We start from the raw sequence: 22,141 nt of genomic DNA, 5'->3' as shown, positions 1-22,141 counted from the left end.
CCCCCCGCCCAAGCAACTTTCACTGGCCAAACTGTCTGCTCTTAAGACATTCTAGAGGGACACTGGTACATTTTTCCATCGCTTCAGTCAGAAAAGGCGTCCCATCCCCAAATCGATCCTAGTCCCAGAGTGGAAAAATAACGTCCCCTGGCAAACCGGTCCCTGGAAGCATATTTTACTCTCCACCCATCAGATGCATCTCCCAGGCAAACAAACTTTCGCGGTCGAGGAGCCTTAAACCACTGGGTAAAGTTTCCCAGGCAGGTGGTTCATCCCAGTGACACTGCTGCAATGAGCAAGCAGACAACCCCGACCTACCTAGCTGCACCAGTTTGCAAGGCGTACGCCCCGCCGGCCCGCCCGCCGGCGCCGCCACCGCCGCTGGCTGGCCCGGGGCCTGCCGTGCGCGCTGGTACGAGCCGCCGCCTTCACCGCAGCGCCCCCGTCCGCACTGTTCTGCTAGGTTCTGCGCAGTTCCCCGCCGGACCGCGGCGCCCGCCCGCCCGCCGCCGCCGGCGCCACCGCGCGCCAGGCTGCTGTGTGGCTGCTGCAGGCGCCGAAGGAGCGCTGCCTGCGCCTCTGCTGCTCAGGCTGGGGCTCCTGCTCCGGCGCGAGCCCTGAAGGGAGGGTAGAAGGGAGGGGACATAGGGTAGGAGAAAGGGGCGGGGAGCGCGGCGGCGCAGCCAACAGGGTCCCGCGCCTCACGCTGCTCGCACCACCACCCACCCCCTGCGCCTCCGCGCCCCGCCGCCACCGAAGGCTGCCTGAGCCCCAGCTGCCTGAGCCCACGTGTGTCCATCCTCAGCAGGGCCCCGGTGGAGCGGGATGGACGGCCATCAGCGAGTCACCACTGGGTGGCCTCCTGCTTCGCAGCTGGCGTCTGGGTAGCACCGGTTTAAGGGCAGGGATTGCCATTTCTAAGGAATCTTCCTACAGCTGAGCTCACATACACGTGCGCAAAATTGCCAATCTTATCATTAAGGGCTAACTATAGACAGATAATGGATGGACGAACTCTTGGCAATGAAGGAGGGAATCACGGATAGACAGACCAGGTAGTGGAGTGCGGTATTTACAAGAATTCACCTCCCTAGACTGAACTCCAACTTTATTATTGTTCCGTGATTGTGCTATAAAGACTTCCTTTAATTTGCTAAGATTTCAATGACTCAGTTATGAAACTGACCCCAATTTCATTTTTTTTTTTACAAGGAACCCATGAAATCGTCCTGGTCATTTTTAGTTGCCTAAATACAGAGATAAAACTGGATTGAATAATCTAAGTGTAAACCTGAACTTCCTGAAATCCCAAGCCTTTGAGTTCAACCAAGAAACTGTACAATAGTACAATTTGTCAGTGAAAACACCTGGATCATATACCTGTCAGTCATTCGGTGAATAACTTAGAAAAAAGAGTGGAGACGTATAACGGTACATAACGTAGCAGCTACAGATCAGAGTCATTTAATAGCACTGGCGGCTACAAATTCAAGAGATAATGTTATGGTCCACATGGTGGCGTGAGATAGGGACAGGAAAATCATGACTAGTGAGTTCAACAGTTCAACCCCAACCGGGACTAAAGAATAACACCCTGTCTTAAAATGGGGGTGGAGGAATACTCTTTGGCTTCTCTCTCTCTCTGTCTCTCTCTGTCTCTCTCTGTCTCTCTCTCTGTCTCTCTCTCTCTCTCTCTCTCTGTCTCTGTCTCTCTCTCTCTCTCTCTCTCTCTCTCTCTCTCTCTCTCTCTCTCTCTCTCTCTCTCTCTCTCTCTCTCTCTCTCTCTCCACACACACACACACACACACACACACACACGCGCGCGCGCGCGCTCGCGCGCGCGCGTTATATGTATTCACAATGATGAGATGCCCAGGACCAAATACACATTGTGTAGATATATTTCTGTACATTGTTTTTAACTTTTATTATCAGGCTATTTTCCCTTCATAGTAAAAAAAAAAAAATAGTTCTCTTGGTTAAATTAGTTTGGAGCAAGTGCAGCCCTGAATCATACCCGCCCCCCTTCCGTTCAGCTCCTGCAGACAGAGCCAAGCAGGAGTGCATCCAGGACAGCTCCCTTGGCAAATCAGACGTGAAAGAGGACTTCCTGGGGAGAGGTTTTCATTCTTCTCCACTTCTCTCAAGAGACAGTTATTGGCTACCTGCATTTCAGAAAAAAAAAAAATGTGGGAAGCTTTGAAGGGCTTTAGAAGACAATGGAACCCTTTCTGTCACCCGTGGAGCAAGGCAGAGCTTCCCACTAGATTACTGGCCCCAGCCCTTCCCTAATCAAAAACAAATGGCTTCCCTCTAACTTAGATGCAGATGAGTTCCCCTTGAAATGCTCCAATAGTAAAGCTCTCTTATCTATCAACAGACAGCAGCCTGGGCACATAGTCCCTAACTTCCCCCACGTGTTGGCTACTTTTGCCATGCCTCTCACTATCAGGAAACTGCTCCTCCCTATAAGAGTAATGGCTGGATTTTAAAAATAATAGTAATAAAATGTGGAGTTATTTATGTTTTAAAGAAGTGGGGGAGGCGACGGTACAGAGACAGTACTATAAATAAAAGTAATGTGCTTTCTCCCATCAGAATTAAATTGCAGTAAATTTGAACTCCTTAGGGTCTCTCTACTTAGAGAAGGAAAAAAAATAGCACAGGTTAAAAAAAAAAAAGGGAGGTTTATGGTCAGAGCAGTTGTTATAGGTTACTGTAAATAATCTCTTTGCTTGCAATCTGAGAACATGTTGGCAAACCCTCGGAGTGTGACAAAATGTTTTATTGGGCAGCACTGGTATGTTCTGGAAGGAACAGAGAAAAACTTTACATGCAAATTATGCTCAAGCCTTGCACATACCAGCTACCATTACTGTCATATCCACAGATGAGCCTCTTCTTTTAATGCATTTTCAAAATGCATTTTGCTTCTACCACACCTATATGTCCTATCCAATGGGACAAAAAGGGACACTCAACAGTTGGGAAGGGACTGACCCTAATCACCAAAACAACAGTGAGAAAGACAGCAGAGAAGCTCCTTGGAATTAGACCAAGAAATCTACACCTCAACCCTGTGTGGCTCTCTCCACATAATTTGCAATTTCCCATCTCATATTGCTTTGCCTCTGCTGGTGAAAGCTGATCAGTACTGGCAAGGGGGGGGGGCATGTTGATGAAATCTTGAATCTTATGGTTACAGCAAAAGGAGGCAGGAGCATCCCCACATTTGCAGGAGCCATGATGGGTATTAAACATGAACCCCAGTCCTAGGTCAGCATAGGTAAAGCATACATAAATACATGCATATCGGGATGCAGTCATCATTTCAAATCCTTCCTTTGCTCAGAACGTAAAGCATAATGTGAGTCAACTGAAAACCTGATATTTACCAAAAGTTGATACACAAGAGCAGGTTTAAATAAAATTTCCATTCAATTTCTGGGCCGGAAGCCCAGGAAATTAAAAAAAAAAAAAAAAAAAAAGAATTAAAGGCACATGTGGATCTTCTCAGTGTGAATGCCGGATGGAGTTTTTATTGAATTTGGCCTCAACTGATTGTAGCATTATAAGCAATTCTGCAGTTAAGTTTCAGCAAGCATTTAGATGGCAAATCCTCTTTTTTAGGGCATTGTAACTAAGAATAATAACTTCCTTTTCTTACGGTACCTTTTATATCAAAGCTCTTTAGCTGTGAGATCATCTTCCCATTGTTAGGATGTGCCATCTGTGTGGAAAGATAGAAACTATTTCATGCTACTGATAGCATGTATTACTTATTTGTTTCCTTGTTTACTGTGTGACAAAAGGAAATGAAGAAAAATATCTACAAAACGCAGAGACAGGAATTCTTAGGCAAGAGGACCACCTGGAACACAGCCAGCTACTGACAAACACAACTATCTGTTCTTTTGAAGGTGAGGTGGAGATTTTTCTGAGTTGCAAAGACTAGACCTAGGAGCCTTGCCATGCTACTTTCTCAGTGTTGTAGCTTCTGTTTGGATGCCAACTGAGGGATATTCATGCTTTCTACACTTACAGGGTTAGTGACTGAGGGTGTGTTTGTTTGTCTGTTTGTTTGAATCAGACAGTAAGTCATAATAAGTTTTCAGCATCCAAATTGAAGTAAGGAAATCAAGTTGTTAAAACAACAGCAATCAAAACCTCCCCCAAGAAGTTTTACCTTGAATATTTAAAGGGCCAAGGATTATCTTCACTGGAGTAAGTCCTTTGTGTTTCTAGTAAAAAGAGACGATTCTTAAAATATATATATAAAAGTTGAGGTAACATATTCTACCAAACCCTATTCCTGGAACTTTGCTTTTTGATACCAAGGTAATAATTGAAAACTCAGAAACTGACTAATTTTGTTTGTTCTGAAGATGTCTGTTGAATTTTTTCATTTTTGTTGTTCTCTTGGTGCCATCCTGAAGGTCACTATGTAACAGGACTGTATTGCATTATTGTTCATGTGTCTACCATTTTACTACCAATGTCTTTTGTTAGAGTGTAAGCTTCACAGAGGCAGGGTTTTTGCTGTTCGCTGCTCCATGTAGAGTTCCAAGTAATCTGTGGCATACATGTAATGGGTTTGCAGTAACTGTTTGTTCAATGATGGAGCAACCTTCCAATGTGTCCGGTCCTGTACAAACTGCTTATCAAGGACAGTTGACAATCCTCACAGCCACTATAGGCAGCAACTACTCTGGTAAGTGGTAAGTGAAATCATTTCTCTAGAAACTCACTCTTCCAAGAAGGTATAGACTGTAGTCCTTGCATTGATGCTAGGAACACTCATTAGTGTGGACATCACCTCAAGTTTAAGTGACTTTTTGTCAACTATCTAATCCAATGACTTTCAGACTCTAATGTACACAGAACTTGCTAACCTGCTAAAAACACCACATCTGATCTATTAGGTCTATGGTGTAACCTGGGATTGTGCATTTCTATCAAGTGTCTGGATAATAATTCCAGTGTTGCTATCTTCCTGAACTTTGTGGAGACAGGCTACAGTCCAAATACAAGGCACCTGTCACACACTAAGCCTCTGGGATTTGAGTTAATAAAAAGAAAATACACTGTTTGTGATTACCTAAATCATCATAAAATTACATAATTTCATTTAACATGATCATTTCTGTTATATTCACAATGGCCAGTCCAGAGTGAATCCTCAAGAGATTTTAATTTTCTATGTAGATGAGGAAGGTACGATGGTAATGGAATCTTCCATAGCTTATAAGATCCGGGGTAGGAACCAGCAAGTTTTGAATCCTACTTTCTTCTGTATTAGACCAGAACACACTGTCTCTCTTGTCTTTATTGACTTTTTAAAGGTGTATTTCAAAGAAATCTGAAATGGCAACAGACCAAAAAGGTTAAGACAGTTAGTAAAGAAAACATGCATAATGTAGTTATTGCTCATAAATTGGTGAGGATGCATTTGTTGAAGACTAAAAAGACAGAAGGTCTTATGAAGTTATTAGCTCTTCACTCTAAAAACCTTTCATACAATACGTTGAAGAACACAACATATAAAGGCCTTCTGTTCTAATGCATCTCATACCCAATTCAGAGAAGCTGCTTTCTGGAGTGGGTGGTGATTAACGCAGCCCTGGTGAAAGGGCTGAAGGTCAGTGACAATTAAATGTTTAGTCCTACATATGCTGCTGTTTATATTCCCACCCCAAATGTTTAAAGAACATCACAGAAGAGAGGTAAGAAAGAATGTAAGAGCTAGAGCCTGGGGAAGAGCATTGCAAAACTGTATATCTTGGACATAACATGGCTTTTGCTCACACTGTGTTTGCCTGGATTAGAAGTCCTTGCATGAGAATGGGCCTTTCCACATTCTATCATGGGTAGGAGGGGCCCATCAGGCCTAAACCATCTTCAGGACCTATTGACAGTTAATGACTACCAAGGAAGTAGGATTATTTTCTTCAGTAGTGTGGTTTACTCTAGTAGATAACTCTCATCTGTGCTCATGCCAGGAACCTATAAACTCTTGGGGACTTCTACCCACAAAAGACAAAAAGATGAAATAAACTTGGGAAGAAAAGGACTGAATGGAATAAGAGAGAATATGGGAGGGGTATATATAATCAAAATATACTGTATTCATGTATGAAACTGTTCAAGAATAAAATAAAAAGAAAATGAGGTGGTTGTGGGATTCAGTAAGTACTCATTTTATCCTTTTCTGTAGAATGTTCCCTCCAAGACTGTCAGCCTTCCTTTCATTAACTATGACGGTTTTTTTCTCCAAATTTAATATGTCGAAAAAATGCCTTCCATGTGTTTTATTTAAATCTGCTCACATTGTTATTATGATGATAATTCTTTGATAATACTAAATGTGTGGCTTTCTAGACTAGGCTTTTTTTCTTTGTATAGATTTAAATTTTTATGCAGCTAAATATATCTTAATATGTTGAGACAAAGGGTTTTTTTTTCTAAAATTAAAGTGAAAAGAAAGTTCTTCTCAGGGTATTTTGAGAAAGAAAGTAAAAAATGAGGTACTGGATTTTTAGGTAAGGATAGCTAATATTAGCCTTAAAAGAATCTTTTAAAAGTATATGAAATGAAAACCATGTGGCTTGGGGTATAGCTCGGTGTTGGGGATGAAGGAATATGGAGCCTTGTCAATGGCCTCATTTTGATGGATTATTGTTTTAGTTCTATATATTACTGTTTTCTAATTGTATCCTTGTGGGTCAGGGAACAGAAACTAACAGAGCATCCTTGGTGTTTTCTTCTTCAAAGAGCTAATTCAAGATGATACTCCAGTGTGCAAGTCAGCATCCCAGGACAGTAACAAACATCTGTGATAATCAACAGAGTGAGGCATATTATCTTTCACAATGGGTGTGGTTTTGGTCCAAGAAAAACTGAGTGGTTTCATTGCTTTTCAGTATGATGAAGCATGTCTGAGAAGACATTGTTGAAGCAAACAGCACAGCTTATTGGCAGGACACAAAAGAGAGTTAAAAAGATGCCAAGGGCCCATGATCCCTGTCAAGTGATCATCAAGTGACCTAAAGCCTCCAGTATGTCTCAGATCTTAAAGGTACAAGCACTTCACAATGGCATCAAGTGAGTGACTAATGTTTTAATGGGCATTATTTATTATTTGATGGGCATTATAGGAAGTCCCATGACCTTTTTGCCTTAAGTACCCCTCCCTAACACCATTACATTAGTGGGCAGAAGTTCAGTGTATCTGTTCAGGACATAGACATTCACTCCTCAGCAGTGACACAATCAATCTCAAGGTAAAATGCTAAGCAACAGGAAAACAAAAGTGGAGAACACCAAAGAATAAAGATCATGATTTTATGTTGAGTTAGTTTATCTCCACACAGCCCCAGGATCATGAAATAGAGTGTCTTTGACATTAGTAGTACTAAAACAATGCCTTTTAATTTGTCTTTTTTACTGCTATGGAAATGGTTTTACTGCAACAACTTAAGGTAGCCTTAGTATGAGTAGTCAAGGGTATAAAACATTGGAAGGAATCAATTCTGTCATAGCTGTGTGATGCTTCTGCACGGCTTCATAGTTAGACTTAACTGGGGCTATTAGAGAATGAAGAAAGAATACACAGATGCATGAACAGAAAGCTTGGATCAGATGGTTTGTTCTTGGTCTGATGGAGGGCATCAACAGCATCAGGAAGCTTCAACATTTATTTTATACATCTGAATAGAGGAAGTGGGTTTATGATATAGAGATGAATAAGAAGACAGGCTTGGCTTATATAGGTAAAGAGAGCTCTGTGTATATGGAAGAAATCTCAGGTTAAAATCTTATTGGCACCAGGACCAGATGAAAGCTTTGCCATTCCTTTGACCCTCACCAAGGTAATGTTTTTTCACTTTCCTGGGTGTTAGCCATTGGAGTTCTTGACAATGCCATGAAGGCATGAAGACCTTTTGTTTTTACTCCACCTAGTCCATGAGATACATGCAGATTTGCATAAGAAAAGCATTTATGGTATTCCTGAATTGTTTATGCCACAAAGCATATGTTAAAATCTTAGCCCCACAAGCCTTTGAATGTGGCTTTATTTCCAAACAAGGTCCTTCCACACATAACCTCAACTTAAGCTATAATCATACTAGGTTACAATAGATGTAAGTCTATTACTGGCATCCTCATAAAATAAGAAGACATTTGAGCAGAGATATAAAGAGAGAAACACTATGCAACACTGAGATAGCAGACCACAGAAAATATGTAGCCATAGAGAGTGAACAGAGGCAGAGGTTGCCACTGGGCAGCTGTAAGCTAAGATCATGAAAGGGTTTCTAGAATCTACCAGAACATAGGAGAGAAGCTTGGGATGGTTTCTTGCCCTGAGCTGAAACCTTGATTCTGGACACTTGGGCTTCTTAACTGTGAGGATAAATGGCTGTTGTTTTAAGCACTTTGGTTTACAATATGGGCTCATGGCAGCCATGGGAAATGAATACTTCCTAGTTAATCCAAGGAGAACGCTCAATTTTAGTAAGTAAAATGGCCTTCCATACCTTCAGACTCATTTGCCCATTGAGTTTAACTGGTGACTGGTGAGTGGCTCTAAATTAATAGCCACTTTCACTAACTATGCCAAAATAAATATTTATCATCCTCCTATCCTTTTTTCCTGCCTTGACACTCTCATTAAGATGGGAAAATTCAAAACACCTACTTTGATGCAACATTTATCTATATCCTTATCATTTCAGCTGTTAGATTTCACCATGCACTGTTCCAGGCCTTGGTTTACTCACACACTTCCCATCTTGGTCTACAAAATAAAGAGTGTGCGAGTCACTTTACTACAATGCCAGTACTTAGGATAAAATAGATACCATAGAATCATTTTTTTAAACCAGAGAACCAAAAATTTGACTACTCCTCTCTCTTCCACCTCTCTGTCTCTCTGTCTCTGTCTCTCTCTCTCTCCTTTTTGATGTGTTCTCTTCTTTGCAGATTTTTTATTTGAATTTGAAACAATATTGTTTAACATGACAATCACAGTTACCTCTCCCTCCCCTCCTCCCCTGCCACCTCCCCCAAACCCTAGCTATCACATATCTTTTCTGCTCCCCCTGCAGGGAGGGGCCTCCCATAGGGGGGTCATCAGAGTATAGCATAGCCTTTGGGATAGGGCCTAGGCCCACCCCCATGTGTTCTGGCTCAGGGAGTATTCCTCTATGTGGAATGGGCTCCCAAAGTCCACACCTATGCTAGGGATAAGAACTGAACTACTACAGGAGGTCCCATAGATTTCTGAGATTTCCACCCTGAAACCCATGTTCCTGGGGTCTGGATCAGTCCCATGCTGGTATCCCAGCTATTAGTTTGGGGAGCAAGAGCTCCCCATTGTTCAGGTCAGCTGTTTCTGTGAGTTTCACCAGCCTGGTCTGGACCCCTTTGCTCTTCACTCCTCCTTCTCTGCAATTGGATTCCAGTTCAGTTCAGTGATTAGTTGTGGGTGTCTGCTTCTAATTCCACCAGCTGCTGGATGAGGACTATCGGGTGGCATATATGTCCTTCATCAATCTTGTTATCAGGAGAGGGCATTTAAGGTAGCCTCTCCTCTGTTGCTTAGATTATTAGCTGGTGTCATCTCTGTAGATCTCCAGACATTTCCCTAGTGCCTGATTTCTCTATAAACATAAAATGTCTCCCACTATTATGGCATCTCTTTCCTTGTTTTCTTCTACTCTTCCCCTGACTCAATCTTTCTGCTCCCTCATGTCCTCTGTATCCCTCTGCTTCTACCCTTCTCATTCTCCTAGCTCCCTCCCTCATCTCCCTGTGCTCCCAATTTGCTCAGGAGATCTTGGCCCTTTCCCATTCTCCAAGGGACCATGTATATTTCTCTCAGGGTCCTTGTTTACTAGCTTCTCTGGCAGTGTGGCTTGTAGGCTAGTAATCATTTATTCTATGTCTAAAATCCACATATAGTGAGTACATACCATGTTTGTCTTTTTGTGATTGGGTTACCTTGTTCAGAATAGTTTCTTCTAGTTCCATCCATTTTCCTGCAAATTTCAAGATTCCAATTTTTTTTTTCTGCTGAGTAGTACTCCATTGTGTAAATGTACCACATTTTCTCTATCCATTCTTTGGTTTAGGGGCATCTAGGCTGCTTCCAGTTTCTGACTATTACAAATAGTGCTGCTATGAACATCGTTGAACAGATGCCCTTGTTGTATGAATGCACTTCTTTTGGGTATATGCCTAAGAGTGGAATTGCTGGATCTTGTGGTAGACTGATTCCCATTTTCTTGAGAAGTCGCTATACTGATTTCCAAAGTGGCTGTACAAGTTGGCACTCCCACCAGCAGTGGAGGAGTGTTCTTCTTTCTCCACATCCAGCATAAAACTGTCATTGGTGTTTTTGATTTTAGCCATTCTGACAGGTGTAAGATGGTATCTCAGAGTTGTTTTGATTTGCATTTTACCTGATGGCTAAGTATGTTGAACACTTTCTGAAGTGTCTTTTAGCCATTTTAGATTCCTCTATTGAGAATTGTCTATTTAGTTCTGTACCCCACATTTTAATTGGAATGTTTGGTGTTTTGGAGACTCACTTCTTGAGTTCTTTGTATATTTTGGATATCAGCCCACTGTCAGATGTAAGGGTTGGTGAATATCTTTTCCTAGTCTGTGGGCTGTCATTTTGTCTTACTGACTGTGTCCTTTGTCTTAGTCGTAAAGCTGGGGAAACAGCATTGGACTGAACCAAGCCCTCTGAAAGTGGGTGCCAGCTAGGAGGCCAAGACAATCTATGGGACCGCTAACATCTTTAACCCTAGAGCACAAATGGACTTTGTGTACCCATTCCCTATGAGGTGATACTATTGCAGCCCAGATACAGTTAGGAGGGCCTAGGGTCTCCCCCAAACGATATGACAGACGTTGAATGTCCCTGGTGGAGGGCCTTACTATCCCTGGGGAGGAGTTGATGGATAGGTTGGGGGGGTTGGTGGGGAACAGGGGAAGATGGAAGAGTGAGGGAATGGGGGTATGGATATGTAAATATGAGTAGTAATTAAAGAATTTAAATAAAAATAGCAATAAAATTTTTTTTAAAAGAATAAAAAAAAGTTAGTCACAATCTCATTATCAGGGGAGGGCATTTAAGGTAGTCTCTCCACTATTGCTTAGATGTTAGTGTCATCCTTGTAGATCTCTGGACATTTCCGTAGTGCCTGATTTCTCTTTAAACCTATACTGCTCCCTCTCTGATGGTATCTCTTATTTTGCTTTCCTCTATTCTTCCCCCTACACAACCTTCCTGCTCCCTTATGTCCTCCTTACCCCTCTTCTTCTCCCCTTTCATTCTCCTAGCTCCCTCTCCCCTCCCCCCATGCTCCCAATTTGTTCAGGAGATCTTGTCCCTTTCCCCTTCTCCAGGTACCATGTATGTCTCTGTTAGAGTCCTCCTTGTTGGCTAGCTTCTCTAGTGGTGTGGATTGTGGGCTGTTAATCCTTTGCTCTATGTGTAAAATTCATATATGAGTTATTGCATACCATGTTTGCATGGCATAGTTATTAAGCAGAAGAAAAGTACGTGAAGGCCTTTTTGCTTTCTTCAATTGTCTCTTGGATTTTGGTAGTTTAAAAATAAATATTATTAACATGAATTTTCTCATTTATCTTTATGACTTGGAGAGCCAGTGGAAATTGAACAAATCTTTTTTATCATTCTATGTATGTGCAAATTTTGTTCTGACAATAAACACTAAGTAGGGAGGACTGAGCTAACTCAGGTATTGTTACATAATCTTGCATGCACACATTCCACCCAAAATCTCTCTTTCTCTTCTTTGTCTTACTGAAGATCAAGCAATGTTTGACAGGAAAGGAACTATGTGCAGTTGGATCTACCAATGTCCTTCTAGGTCTTCATTTTCAAATCAGTGGTGAAGGAATGCAAATAAGAGAAGACAAGATGAGGCTTCTCAGCCATTTGGTATTTCTTGGAATAACATTCTCCTCTTCCTGCAAGTGAAGCAAAAGTCCATGTCCAGTGGGAAGCATGACTTCTCTGGATATTTGTCAGATTCACCCAGCAGTCATTTGGCTTGCATTCTCACATGTAGCACTAATATTAAAAAATCTCTGGCCAGGGGCCTTTGAGAAAATTGCTTTCAAGGAGCACAAGACACAATGAAGTGTGTTGCATGTATTGCTGCTCAAGCTCAACTCATGGACCAGTTGAATTTCACTGAGACTCAAGTTCAAAGACACCCATAGAAAGAATCTCATAGCAGTGGCAGCAGAGCTGTCAAACACACTTAAGGATTTTCTGAACTCACTGCTTTGTGGAACTGGGAAAACTCTGAATTTTGGGAATGCCACCATACAATTGCAGTTTCAAATTTAATTCTGTCTTTCCACTAGTTATGTTTTAAGTTTGGTTGATGGTTAAAGACATCCAAGCTAACTGGTAGATACTTTGATTTTGTTTTAAAAATGTTTTCATTTACAATTTAGTTATTCCAAGTTTGTATTGAATAATGATCAACATTTTATTTATATGAAGTAGGCACATGTATGTATGCATATATTTAATTACATTTCCATTTCCCTGTGTTCTTTCTTTGACATATGCTGTAAATTTTCTGTTGTATTGGATTATGTAGTAGATAATGTCTAACAATTCACCCACATGGATTATTAATTTAACAGGTGGCAGGCAATTGCTAATAATTGGTAACAGAATAATTATACAAATATCCAACATTTACTCGGATTACTTAATTTTTATTACTATCATCATTTATTTTGGTACATATTTCTTGGAGAATAACTTTCATAAGTTTCAGAAGTGATCAATTTCTTAGATATACTTTGATACTTTGTGATAGACCTTTTAAGAGCATAAAACTGCCTCTTTCTCAATATTGGTTTTCTTTCCTCTTGATACATTATTTTAAAAACTGGGTTCTTGCATTAAAATTTAAATCATTAACTTTAAGCAAGGAATGGCAGAATCTCAAGCCTGGCATATATTACAAGAATGCCGCCTATGGGTTATACAGGCTTTTCCAATTTTTAATACTCCCAGGTGCTTCTTTTGTTGAAAAACTTCAACTCTACCCCATATTTGGTATGCTGCTCTTCTTACCAAGTGTGAAAATCTCCTATAAACCTTATTCTTAATAAGACTACTAGGATCAGAGCCAATCTAAAAAGGAAGGCTTCATAAATATTCACAACTCACTAGAGGTTTAGATGTAACAAGTAATGAATAGTCATAGGGACTCTCATTGGTGACTGAGACCCAGAAAAAACAAAAACAAAGCCCACTTCTGAAAGCAAATTAATGTGTTTATAATGTAAAGGCTAAAGGCTAGAAAGACAGTGTGTTCTCCTGGTAGAGATGTTTCTATTATATTTCAGGTACCATCTATCCATTGCCCCTAATTAAGTGCAGATTTAAATATAAATACCCTTTAAAGATGCATTTTTTCCTAGGTTATGGGATTTTTTCTTTTTCTACTGGAAAACTGTGTGTTCCAATGCCACAGTTGGCTGGAAAATACAGGCATTTCCTCAGTGCACATCTGTTTACTGATGAGACCCATGGGGAAGTAGTGGATGATTTTTGTAAATGGTTGGTGGTTTCGAGAGCGTGTTTTATCCCAGGACTGGAAAATCTCCTGCTTAGACTACCTTAGATGTGAGAGCAAACATTTTGAGCTTGAACCATAAGTGTGTGGAGGCATATGGGCTTCAATGTGTCAAGAAGTATTCTGGACATTAATATCAGGAGAAATGGAAAAAATGTGCCTCTCTTTCTTTATTTCTCCCTTTACTGCTTGCTAAAGAGAACTGTGAAAGCCTCCAACCTCCTGCATCTGTTACAATGTTTGGTGGATTAGATATTTGGAAAGCACTGCTGTCTTTCTGAGTCAGTGTTAAATGGGATCAGACACAATTAATAATTATTTCAGGGATAAGTATTGCAGAGTGTACATCTCTATATATGTGAGGTAGTTCCCTCCTGCACATTCTTCACCTATCTGCATAACCAAGCTATGTAAAAATTACTCAAGACATCTATGGATTTTAATCAATACCCCAATTTATGTCCAGAGAAAATTCTTTTATTCACCCATTTAACTTTCTTATTATCCCCTCATATGTCACTCTGTGTTCCTCTTTTATTTTTTAAAGTAAACTGCAATTGACTTATAGCAAATTCATTTCACAGCCTGTCACCTCTTCCATACTCCACTCCACATCTTCAATTCAGAAAACTTGCAACTACGTTCTAAATTAAATAAAAACCCAACTCTGCACTCTGATTCCTCTTATTAGTACTCAAGCTTACCAAGCCTTTGCTATCAAATAATAGATACCCAAACACAAAGTGAAACCTATTTGTCACAGATATGTGAAACGCAGAGTTGACATTAGTTTCAAACACTCTAGATCCAGAGCCTCAAATCCTCTCATCAATACTCGAAACCTCTCTTCTTTCTTTGTACTGAATTCAGTGCGCTCGAGCTCCTTTCCATTGGTGATGCCTCGCACTTCCAGGCTTACATTCTCTAAGCTTGGATTCTATCTGACAGAGATAGAATCAGTTTCAACAGAGGTTTGAACAAAAGATGTCCAATGATTCAACATCCTACCCTAGATTCTTGCTATACTTGAAACGTTCTCTGGTTCTGAGAGAGTGACTAACAGCAGTCTTGTATCAGCATTCCCTGCCTCATATATGTCATGGAGTCAACTGAACCTGATATCCACAGGAAAAGGTGTAAAAACCCAAACCTGCTTCCACTAGAAACCACAGGGTGCATTATTTTCTTATTCTATATGCCAGTGGATTGAAGGTGGGGAAAATAGGCAAACAGAAATCAAACAGCTCTGTTTACAAATCATTCCTGACTTGAGGTAACACAGGGTGTTGTGGGGAAGACCCTGGGCCTTCGTGGAAGCCTTAGCTTTGGGTCCAATGTGAGGATGCTTGGTTCCTGTACTGTCTACTTTCAGTCAATTTGTCACAACCTAGAGTCATCAGTGAGGAGGGAGCATCAATGCCTCCATTAACTCCATCTGTAAGGTATTTCCTTTATTAGTAAACAATAGAGTGAGAGAGGCACCCAGATCATTGTGGTTGGTGCCATCACTGGGCTGGTGGTCCTGGATCTTATAAGAAAGCAGGCTGAGTAAGCCATGTGAAGAAGCCAGTAGCAACACCACTCCAAGGACTCTGCATCAGCTCCTGCCTCCAAGTTGCTGCTGTATTTGAGTTCCTGCCCTTACTGATTTGATGATAAACTGTTACATGGAACTGTTAATGAAATAAACCCTTTCATCCTCAAGTTGCTTTCAGTCATGTTGTTTCATCACACAATAATAACCTAAGTAAGACAATCCTCTTCCTAAAATGGCAGCTGATCATTTTGGATTTTGAGTAAATCTTTCAGTTCTTAGTCACAAACTCCATCTCAAAATGAAGTTTCATTCCCCAAAGTGGTTGACTTAGCAAGTGTTGGCCTCTGTTATGGGGAGGCTTGAATTTACCCCAGTGTTTCATTGGCTCTGGCCCCTCTGATATAGGTTCAATGACATATTGAACATCCCAAAGTACACATGGTTATCTAGTGCTTCCAACCCCTGGAGCCTCCTGTTTTAATTAATCTCTTCTCAGTTTCACAGGGGTGCAGTGGTCAAATAGGAATATCAGCATGATGTATGTTTACCTCCCTCACTGGCTTATAAAAAGACCATTTTTAAAAACATGTAGTTCTGTTAATCTGTAGATCCCCTCAATAGAGAATAGAATGAAATAAAACATACTTGACTTCAAAGGATCCTTGGACTCAATTCTGTTTCTGTGTCCCATGAGACTGCCCACAAAGAACAGAACAAAGAAATGTGGCAGGTTTTCATTTCTTTTAGATTTTTGTTCCTCAGATGCTGGTCTGAAGCTGTCCTCAGATAGGATCAGCATCACTGGGACACATACTAGGAAGTACAGAACCTCAGAGACCCCCGATCCTGGGAGAGTCTCTAGCATCCTATGTTTTGCATCTGTGGCACTGGACCATAGTACATCACAGCCATTAGGATCCAGTGTCTAGCATCAGGATCTTGATTATTAAATGTTTCAGGAGTTTTTCCTTACTATTTTACTGGTGATAAGAGTGGTGACTCTTCCCAACACTGTTATAAACATAATTTAGATAAAGGGGATAGTATAATATTGGTGAGCAGGAAGTAGAAAAGGAGTTACTGGAGGCAGAAAGCTTCTAGCAGATATTGGACTTATTGTAATGAGGAAATGAATGTGGGGGAATATTAAGCAAAACAAAATGTGCATTAAGAAATTACAAGATAATTTATACTCTTGAAGGTCATATTAAAATGTAATATGAAGATGGAGTAGAACACATATGATATTAAAATGGAGATATTCACATTAAGAAACTGTCTTTACATCAGAAAATACTTTGTATCAGAAAATTCAGATATTTACATGAAGACTCATAGCAGTAGCAAAATTGCAGTTATGAAGTGTTGATGAAAGTAAGTTTTTGATTGGGGGTTATCATAACTTGAGAAACTGTGTTAAATGTTGAAGTATTAGAAAGATTGAGAACCATTGTTATAAGTAGATGGTAGGATACTGTTGCTATCAAATGGTAAGCATAAATAAAGATGTAAAATCACCTTGGGGATTGTATTTATCATGGACACCTTGGGAATGTATTTTCATGGGTCCATTTAGAACAATCAGCAGGGAATATCTTGTCTTTCTGCAGTGCTTCTGTTGATTCTCCTCCAACCTCCCATGAATTGACCTGACAGGAGACCTCAGCCCTCTACCATGTTCCTATAGTTGGGGATGAAGATTGCCATTGATGCCTGTCCTATGCAACTGACAATCAGCACTCCAGATGAACAATAGCACAATATTCAAAATAGATTCTAATGCAGACTGGGTTTATCTTTAGTGTTATTAATGTCGCTATCTGATGGGGAATGTACTTCTGTATATGTTCATTTTATTGATTGTTGAATAAAGTACTATTTGGCCAATGAGGCAGCAAGTTAGATGGGACTAGGAGTCAAGGAGGATTCTGGGAAATGTAGTAAAGAAGTGGTGATCCAGGCAGGAAATGACATAGCTGGGAGATTCATATTTAAGCAAGGACAAGCAGGAAGTAGTTCCTTTTCCCCTTTGCTTTCCCTCCTGCTCTCTGCTCTGAGCCACCATGTGATTTCAGGGATGAGGACGCCAGCAAAAGGTGTCCAATAAGATAAGTCTTATAAAATATATAGATTTATGATAATTAAGTTAGAGCTAGCAGATGAGAAATCCTAGTCATTGGCCAAGCAGCATTTGTACCTAATATAAGTCTCTATGTATTATTTTGCCAATCCATATGGCGGCAGAACTCAAGAGGGTGGCAGAAAGATTTATCGTAACACTATCTCCACAAACAGCCCTTGTCAGCACTTCATACAGCGCCACAAGTGCTGAGACTGACCTCAGGTTGCAGGCTTCTAGAAATCATTTCATGTTTCATTTCCAATGCAAATGAGTTTCTGTCCAACACCATCCCCATTTTTTATTGTTTCCTGTCATATTCCAAACTATCATCCAGAAGGACACCTGAGACAGATGGATTAGAGGACCATTTGATTACTGTCTAACGTTCATGAAACATCTCAAATTAGCATTTTCATATAATTGCTTCAATTATAAAATTTTACAAGGAGACATTGCTTTTCTGAGTTAGGGCATTCCCATTAGTTTGGTAAGGAACTTTTTTTTGACATCCTTGAATCCAAAATAAAAAAGGCAATAACTTGTTCTTCCTCTCCTAAGACTTTTAAGTACATACTTTTCCTCCTCTCTTTCTAAGAATGGTTTTGTGTTTACGCTTCTGTGTATATGTGTCTGTGTAATTGTATTCACACACGTATGTGAGTGGTTGCAAAGGCCAGAGAGGGCTTGAGATCACACAAAGCTGGGGGTTTGATGGTTGTAAGGGAATATATGATGGTGCTGGGAACAGAACTCCAGTCCTCAGAAAGGGCAGCAAGTGCTTTTACCTACTTAGCCACCTCTCTAGCCCCACCTCTGTCTCTTTTAAACATTTGTCAGAGTGCCTCCTTTCTTCCACTAATGCCTCAAATAGTTTCTGAGCTTTGTAGGAGGACTCATTTCATTTGGCCTTGAATTTCAGTTGCTGTGTATGCTATAATTGTCATTGTTGGCAGTCCTCTTGAGTTCATGTATGATTTGTACAATCATATCTGTAGAATCTTTTTTATTTTGTACTTGTTTAACCCATCCAGTGCTGTCAGAGTCACTCAGAGGACAGATCTGTGTTTTACTGATCTTCAGATTTAGTGAAATCCACCTCCCAGACATTTGAGCCCTAAGGAGCTGCACTATTCTTTCTTACTGAACTCACATGAACTTGTCTTTATAAAGCTGTATTGGAAATGTCTATGTCAAAAATTAATTTAATTTAAATTTTAAAAGAGCTCAGTATTATCTTCTGTGTATCTTGATATCTTAAAATATGCTGAGTGATGAAATTCACACTTCAGTTTGACTCCCATGAACTTACACAGAGTTCAACTTCTGAGAAATAGTTTTCACCAAAACTTAATAACTCTTAGTCAGATGGAAGTGTCCACAACATTGTCATTATTAGTTTATGTCTCTTATGTCAGAAGTCCTTCCAAGGGCAAGAACGATTATGTTTTTTCTTCATTTTATATTTACTTTCTTGATCATAGATTAGGGGGTTATCATTTTTTGTATTAAATCAATGGAAGACATAGCATATTGAATATAAAGTAATCATATTCAACTACACATCAATCTGATGAATGAGTGAATATCACAGAGGGATGGATGGGTTCTGTTGTAATTTTTAACTGTAACCGTGATATTAATCTATAAAAAAAATTGTCCCTAGACATTTTGGCTTAAAAATCATTTATTCATACTCACATATCTGTGGTTGAGTTGATCTAGCTGTGTTTAGTTAGAGAGCAATACTTCAAGTGTGGTTCTAGCTGGGCTTGGCTCCTTATTGAATTTGATTCAGTCTGTACTACTTGTGTTGACTCAGAATCTGGCTGACGATACAGCAATTACTCAGGATAGCTTTTTCTGACAGTGATGGCAGAGGTCTCAAGGAGCAAATCTTCCTGCATAAACACATCTGAATCCTGTGCTTCTGTCTATGGGTAGGAGAGAAGAAGACAGAAGACAGACAGGAAAGCACAGTTCCAGAGACTAAACTCAAGGTTGTTGGTAGGAATATACATTGATTTTATGAAGAAAACAGAAAAATCTTCAGGTAAAAAGCATGGGTATAGGCAGGAGTGAAGTGTAGCTGACATTTCAACCCACAATATCAGGATACTTTAATTTAGTCATTATTTATCTAGGATACCTGTGGTTTGTATCCAAAAGAGATAAAGATGGTTTTATGTTGAACGTACTTGAAAATCTCCTGATTGAGTCCCATTGAATTGTCTCTTTTCTGCAGTGAAAACATAAAATATTTATTTGTGTAAACCAAAGTGTTGCTGTGTTCTCCCCACTGAATGAAAGATATTTATTTACACTTATTTAATTATTCATTATTTATTGTATTACATTAGAATTATATTTATCTAATGTATTTGATAATTTTATTTTATTATTTGTTATTAATGATTTTTAATAAATTATTATTAATTACTACTTATTTCATGAGTAGATTGCTTGGTTTTGTGCCTTATCTTAGGAAGTTAGACTCTCGTGATTTCTGCTAATCATGACCATCACCTCGGAGCACCAGTGCTTGTCATTTCCCTTCTTCATGATCAAGTCCAATGCCATGAGCAGTTAACAAATATTTTTGCCTCTATTTTTCAGGGTTTTCAAGTTTACCCTTTTCTGCAGTGCTTCCAAGGTTTAATATTTTTGCACCCTCTGCTGGGGAAAAAACAGAAATTTCCAGCAACTGTGGAGAAGGAAATGATAGGGAAATGAAATAAAAGCTGTAGATTAGAAGAACTTGGGGGCATAAAATTATTCAATTTGCAGCCAGTTATTTTGGAATATGTTCCTTTAACTCTTCTGTCATGAACAAAATAGTGTGATTTTTAAATGAAACTTTAACTTAAAAATACAGTTATTATTTATCAATAATAGAGCTCTGAAAAATCAGTTTCAAGCCTGCTTCATGAGTGAATTTTAGGATATATTTAATGTAAAACCTATTGCTAAGTACCCAAAACATCAAGAAAAGGAAGTACCAAATATCTGAATCAAGACAGCCAGGACCTTGCAATTTTCTGTCCTGCCTTCCACAAAGTTGTTTTCATCTTCTGCACCACACATCAATGTGGATTTTTATTTCAGTTTATGTCTTTTATCTTCAGGGAGAGAGAGAGAGAGAGAGAGAGAGAGAGAGAGAGAGAGAGAGAGAGAGAGAGAGAGAGAGAGAGAGAAAGAAAGAGAGAGAGGAGAGAGTAAATAAATAAAAATTTAAACTTAAACTTTCATGGCCTTTTAGAACAAATTATAGAGAATGATAATGGCAAAAATACTGGCCTACATTTTCACTTAAAGGTTTCCATGTAATGCCAAAGACAGCCTAAAATCGCTTCAAGTAGCTTCAAAATATAGCATTAATCTAAGTTCTATTGTCTTTCTTCTATAATGGAAGAATACAGCTGTCTCTATTTTTTCTCCCACATTTAACAATAAGTGAGCAATGTTATCAAGGTCAAATGATCAGCTATTACACCGAAACCCATCAAGTCCTGACAGAAGTTACTTCCAAATCTTTGCACATGTAAGACTATTTGCAGGCTGTATGGAAAGCTGTGATTCATTGTTGAGAGAAGTTGGATTTATCCATTTCCCACACTGCTCTTTACAGACTACCATGGGAAGAGTATTTCTGAAAACACAGCTGTCGTAGGAGCTCACAGCACAACACAAGCCTGTTATTTTCTATTTCAAGATCATGTTTCAGCCCAGCAGTTCTACTTCCATACACCTGACAGGTCCTTGTGTTCTTAATGAGAACTGTGGCACATCTATTGATCATTAAACTTATGCCTTCAGTTTTCTCTTCACCAAGTAATAAGTTCAGATCCAAGCTTTCCCTGAACATGTCTGCTGCTCTGTGAATAACACCCACTCACACTTCCCAAGCTAGTTTGGCATCCTTTGACAAGTATTGCATGAGTTCTTAAATGCTGAGTCAAATCCAGAATTTGCCTCCTGGGAGGGACCTATAAGGTGAATGGTCAATTCAGATAGTTTTCCTTTCCTTTTCTCTTTTCTCCCACCCATGCTTGCTTATAAATATAATAATATATCAATAGTATGAAGTATGAGTATGGATAAAATTACATTCAGGCATCTTATTTTGTGTTCTTAAGTAGTATTATAAACACAGGGTAATACAACCCTCTGGCCATAGGAAATGCAGCCCCTCTAAACAGGATGAAAAGTAGAGCAAGAGTTCTCTGTCATTCTATTAGTGCATTTCTGTATCCTAATGCAGTGCAATGACTTCATGTAATCTGGCCTGTATTTCTCAGATTTTTCTTCTACCTTTTCATGATGTATATATACTGTTTCCGAGGACCCAATGCCTTTGTTTTGTCTTATTTTGACTACATGTATGCCAGTACATCATGTGTTTGCCTGGTGCCTGAGAAAGCCAGAAGAGAGCATTGGATCCCTGGAACTTTAGTTTACTGATGGTCGTGAGCAACCACGAGGGTGCTAGGACTTAGTCCCAGGACCTCTAGAAGAGCAGTCAGTGCTTTTAATTGCTAAGCCACCTCTCTAGACACAAGCCAATAATTGTCTTTAAAATCCATTAAGGATACCATCCTTGTAAAATTGTGGTAATATCAAGTTAAAGTCTTTACATTTTTACTTCTTCACGTCCGATTCCTAGCAGCTAATGTGCAATATATTAACACAGAACTTTAAGAAAATATAAGTAGAAAATACATTTTTGTGTGGTTAGGGCAAACCTAACCAATTATTTATTTTTAATTAGTCTGTTAATTATGTTACATATTTGTTCTTTTAACATAGGTTTGTTTTAGGTGGATAAAATATCATATCTCTAGTCCC

The 22,141-nt window shown here is 39.6% G+C and overlaps 1 long non-coding RNA gene across 1 annotated transcript; it reads right to left on the bottom strand.

Moving 5' to 3' along the window:
• Nucleotides 1-17,516: 17,516 nt before the first annotated feature.
• On the bottom strand, nt 17,517-19,970 carry LOC103164324. Its single transcript, XR_003487568.2, has 3 exons — nt 19,823-19,970; nt 18,998-19,230; nt 17,517-17,641 (listed from the first exon to the last, which is right to left on the bottom strand). It is a non-coding gene; the product is annotated as an uncharacterized LOC103164324 (long non-coding RNA).
• Nucleotides 19,971-22,141: the final 2,171 nt, after the last annotated feature.

This window comes from Cricetulus griseus, chromosome 8, assembly GCF_003668045.3.
Source record: "Cricetulus griseus strain 17A/GY chromosome 8, alternate assembly CriGri-PICRH-1.0, whole genome shotgun sequence".
Lineage (NCBI taxonomy): Eukaryota > Metazoa > Chordata > Mammalia > Rodentia > Cricetidae > Cricetulus > Cricetulus griseus.
This window is presented reverse-complemented; position numbering and strand designations above follow the sequence as displayed.